Source organism: Microcebus murinus, chromosome 6, assembly GCF_040939455.1.
Source record: "Microcebus murinus isolate Inina chromosome 6, M.murinus_Inina_mat1.0, whole genome shotgun sequence".
In the NCBI taxonomy this organism is placed as follows: Eukaryota; Metazoa; Chordata; class Mammalia; order Primates; family Cheirogaleidae; genus Microcebus; species Microcebus murinus.
Window position 1 is genome coordinate 53,297,958 of NC_134109.1, and position 6,000 is coordinate 53,303,957.

Below are 6,000 nucleotides of genomic sequence, written 5' to 3' on the forward strand. Positions count from 1 at the left end.
TTCTTTCACTTTAATCCTAAACAAACTCTGAAGCTAATCTTTCCAGTTGTTATTTTATCATGTTATTAAGTCACTAAATGACCTTCAATGGCTTCCTATTGCTACCAAATAATGTCTTTATTCTTTAAGTAGATGTTAAAGTGCAGTGCTGCATCTCACATTTCTGTAGAGACCTACTTTTCCTAAAAAAAATCAGCTGTTTATACAAATGTATTATTCATTAAAATTTATTGTTATTATCAATATGTCTAGACTTACATCTATCATGTGTTTTTAAGACAAACATCTTTATTGTAACTCAATTTCATAACATGATATTCAATTATTTTTTTTCAAAAAAATACTCTTCATCTATCCAAACTTCTATAGATTCCAGCAGCCATATAAATTTAGATAAAGGTTTTCTTTAACTATTAATACAGACATCTTGAGCATTTGGTCAGAGGCTCTGAGTTCAAAATTCTAGTTAGTAACTTATTTTTAATAGAATTTATTCTTTAGAGCAGCTTTAGATTCATCGCAAATTCAAGTGGAAGTTACAGAGATTTCCTATATACACCCTAACATATATAGCTTTTCTTATCCTATTATCCCTCACCAGTGGTATATTTGTTACAACTGATGAACTACATTGAAACACCATTATCGCCAAGAGTCCATGGTTTACATTAGGGTTTCTTCTCAGTGTTATACATTCTATGGGTTGGACAAAATATAATGACAGTATCTGCCATTATAGTATCATATAGAGTAGTTTCACTGCTCTAAGAATCCTCTGCATTGCATTTATTCATTCCTTCCTAACCCTTGAATCAACTTTTTATGTCTTTTAAAAATATGAGCAATTCAATATTCATGTCAAATTCAATTTGTATTCATTCAAATGCCATTTTCTCCATTGAAGCTTTTCTGCTTACTCTATTTATAAGTTCTTTTCTCCTTTTATACTGCTATGCTCACTGAAATAAAAAATATTCAATAATTAACATTGCTTTAACATCTTTTTGTACAATGTATACTTTAATAGTTATTAACTATTTAAAAATAAAATAACAGACTCTGAGCTTTTTAGGTAATTGATCCACTTTACTCCAAAAGGGGAAACAACAGCAACAACAAAAAACTCTTTATATTATGGCACTGGAGCAGAGAATCTTCTTATCATTTTGTGTATTTTTATGATATTCATAGTTTAAACACTCTTTCTTGTTAATTTGTGTATATATACATATAAATGTATTCTTCAAATCTAGATCCGTCATTCATGGTGAGCACAAATAGTGCCCAAATACAGACATAAACCTATTCTTATTTTCTTATGGTAACTTGTATATTGCCTTATAATATAATTATTAGTACACATTCTCTGATATTTATCTTATAAAATACCTTAACTGTAATTTTCAGAGAAAAACTGAGGGAAATGTGTTTCAGATTATTTTCTCTATCTTTTTTCTGTTAGAAACTCTACCTTTGCCTACTCCCTTTAATTTATTTCTTAATTATTGTAAATAACCCCATAATAAGTGCCTTATGCTAAGATGGAAAATGTCCAAAAATAACTACATGTGTTGGTATGAGTAACTCCCATTCTTCCTAAGACATACTTTTACTTGCCAATTAAAAAAAAAAAGGATCTATTGAACTTATATTGTATGCAGCAGCCAAGTAGCACCTCTTCCCAGCTGTCTGTTAACCTGTTCTGCAAAGAATCTTAAGTAGATGAAATGCTGCTCTATTTCATAGATTCCGAGATATACCTGTTAACACATTGTAATCTTTGAGACAGGAGGTGCCTTATAATCAATGACAATTTACAAGCACTGCCTCAGGCGTCCAGAGCAGATAGTTGTTATTTGCTGGGCAGTATCACCTTGGTCATAGAGATTCATGTACTTGCATTTTCATTTGAGTTACAAGCAGTTATGTACATTTTGTTACTGAACACATTGACTTTGCTTAACTATTTAAATTTTCTTCAAAATTATTTAACACAGCCAATAATGAGAAAATATCATAAAATTTCAGATTAAAAGATATTCTACAGGACACCTGTCCAGTTCTCCTCAAGACTGTCAACATCATGAAAACCAAAGACAGACTGAGAGAGTGTCTGAGACCACAGGAGACTGAGGAGACATGAAAACTAAATAAAATGTACTACTTGATTGGATTTTAGAACAAAATACACTATTATTGCAAAACTGGTGAAATACAAATCAAGTCTGGATTTTGGTTATTGAGAATATGTTTTCTTAGTTTAGACAAGATGATGATGTAAGAAGTTAACAATGGGAAAACTGGGTGAAAAGTAAATGAAAATATCTATATTAATTTCTTCACTTTTTCTGTAATTCTAAAATTAATCAAAAATAAAAAGCTTATTAAAATTAAGCTGTAATTGATAATTGAATGGAAAGTTTACGTGTGCAGAAAACACAAAAATAGAGAAATAGAGTATTAATTTGATGTTATGAAGCAAACATTCTTTGAATAAAGAATGATGGAAATTTCTTACTTTATTCTAAAACAACTACTAAGAAATTTAAAAAGACCTAAGAAAGGTGAGTGGGCAAAGATGTGTTAATGTTTAACTAGTGAGTTATGTGCTGATGAAATGCTTATGTCACTAAAGCCATACAAGAGAAGGTTGAAGAAAGTGAACAGTCCCTAAGAAGACAAGAGGAATATCAAAGCCCAAGTGAGAGCTGGTGTAACAACACATGCACTTCACAGAATAGTTAAAAGTCATTTTGTCTGAAATTTATTGCTAAATTTTGATAAATTATAATAATCTCACAACATGTATTCAATAAAGAAAAATAAACTAGAGATTTTGTCAAATAAAACACAAAACATCAACATTTTCAGAAGGACTGTGAAATTTGAATTTTAAGTAAAATTTTGAGTCACTTAAACTCTTGAAACAAAGGATATATTGTGAAAAACATGGATTTCAGTAATTCAGGGTCAAAAAGTAATTCAGATATGTAAAATTCTAAATTTGTAAACATTCTAAGACTTTGAAAAATAATTTTGTGGATTTTATTTCAGTTTTATGAATGGAGAGGAATCATATGAATAAAAGTATGTCTAAACAAGTAAAAATTAACTTTTATTAATAATATGTATAAAACAAAATTTACAACTAGTAAGAAAACATTGTGCTACAGTTTAGACAACACTGTTAGTGCTTTTTGTGGTACACGGTATGTCATATCTTACAATCTCAAGCACAGTCACAGTAAGGGATACATATACACATATATACACACATATGCACACATAGTCTAAATGTATGTGTGTATATGTCTACATAGTCTATATGCCTATATGTCATACATAGTCTAAATGTATGTGTGTATATGTGTGTATAAATATGTGTTTATAAATATGTATGAATGTGTGCATGTGTATATAGATACACCCACATAGATTTTGTTTCTTTTTTTTGAAAGATAAATATTATTTTATTTTTCTACCACTGTATTAGCTTATTAATACCTTAGGATTTACACTTCCCTATAAGACTGACCTGCAATTTTCTTGTCTCACGATCTCCTTGTTTGGTTTTACTAGCACTTTATTATATGTAATTGTATGTAATTATAATTATATGTAATTTTATGGATACATAAAATAAAATCTAATTTGTATAACATTAAATTAATCCTTTTATTTATGAAAGGTGATCTCTTTGTCTCTAATAATGTGTTTTACTTAAATGTTTTATAATAATAAAGCAACCTCCAACATTCTGTTAGCTAATTATTGCACAATATATTTTTAACCCTTCTTCTTTCACAATTTACAAAATATTCTTGTGCCCCATATGTGTCTTTAGTAAAAACCTTATTACTGGGTTGTTTTGTTTGGCCAAAAATATTTCATCTTTATCTGGAACATTTAGTCTATTTATATTTATTGAAATTACTTTTATCTTTATTATTTATTCAAGTGCTACATGTACCACCTATTCTTTCTTCTTTTTCCCTTTCATTTTTTTTCTTCTTTTATAAGGATGGAGTTCTCATCATTACCCTTTATATAAAAATCTAAATGTTTTTACCTCCATTTCTTTTCTTTGAGTGATTGTCCTTTTGTGTCCAAAGCATGACCAGAAACATTTCCGATGATCTGTTCTGTCTGGCCTCTGAAGTGAGATGTGTAGTTTAGAGCATCCAGCCCACCTGCAATGATTATGTTATGTATGAGAAAGACATCATTTATTATAAACCAGTAAGACTTTGCTCTTTATTATTACTGCAACATAAATTAATCTCTTTTGTCTAATATACAAATCATTATTAGGGGTAAGTATTATCATCCAAAAAGTAAAAATGGGTGTGTGTGTATGTGTGTGATCTGTATGGAACTTGTTATAACAGGAAATATGATGACACTATTTACATAGTGGAGTGGTATACAATTTATAATCCATTCTGCTAGTAACTGAAATATACATTAACTATAGTCATCATGCTGTGCAATAGATCGCCAATATTTATTTCTTCTGCCTAAGTGAAACTTTTACCTTTTGACCAACATCTTCTCTAATACCACCCACCCTTCCTCAGTTTCTGGTAACCACCATTCTATTCTTTACTTCTATGAGTTGTAATTTTTAGATTACACATGTAAGTGAGATTATGTGGTATTTCTTTCTGTGCCTGGCTTAATTCACTTAGCATATAATGTTCTCCCTGTTGTCCCAAATGACACAGAATTTCCTTCTTTTTAAAGTATGAATAATATACCATTGTTTATACATGCTGCATTTTCTTTATTCACTCATCCATTGATGGACACTTAGGTTGTTTCCATACTTTGACTATTGTGAATAATATTACAAAGAATATGATCGTGCTGACATCATTTTGACACACTTATTTCAATTCATTTGGATATATGATAGTTCTATTTTTAGTGTTTTGGAACCCCCAAGCCGTTTTTCAAAATGGTTATACTAATTAATATTCTTGCCCACAGTATAGAAGTATTTTCTTTTCTCTAGGTCTTCTCCAGAACTTATCTTTCATTTTTTTTTTTTTGGATAATAGACACTCTAACAAGTGTGAGGTGATATATCATTATAGTTTTGATTTGTATTTCCCTGATAATTAGTAATTTTGAGCATTTTAAAATATATCTGGTATTCATTTGTATGTCTTCTTTTAATTTAGTGTTTTGGGGGTTCCAAAACACTAAAAATAGAACTATCATATATCCAAATGAATTGAAATAAGTGTGTCAAAATGATGTCAGCATGATCATATTCTTTGTAGTATTATTCACAATAGTCAAAGTATGGAAACAACCTAAGTGTCCATCAATGGATGAGTGTCTATTTAGGTCCTTTTCTTATTTTTAATAAGATCTTATTTGTTGTGAGTAGTTTAAATTTCTTATATATTTGAATATTAGCTTCTTATCTGCCTAATGATTTGCAAATATTTTCTCCCAATATGTGGGTTATTTCTTCACACTGTTAGTTGTTACCTTTGCTGTGCAGAAACATTATAGTTTAATGTACTTTTATTTTTATTTGTCTATTTTTGCTTATGTTGCCTTTGTTTTGGGGGTATATCCAAAAAAATCACTGCCAATGTCCATACTACTCAAAGTTATCTACAGATTCAATGCAGTCCTATCAAAATTTCAATGTCACTGTTCACAGAAATAGGAAAAAAACAATCCTAAAATTCATATGGAATCACAAATTACTCCAAATAGCCAAAAGAATATTGATCAAAAAGAAAAATAAAAACTGGAAGGATCACACTAACTGATTTGAAAATGTATTTCCAAATTATAGTAATCAAAATAGAATGATACTGGCACAATAAAAGACATAAATCAATGAAATAGAATAGAAAGCCCAGAAATAAACCAATGTATGTAAGGTCAATTTAGTTTCAACAAAGGTGTTGAAAACAGACAAAGGAAAAGGAAAGTTTCTTCAATAAATGATGCTGGCAAAACTGAATATTCACATACAGA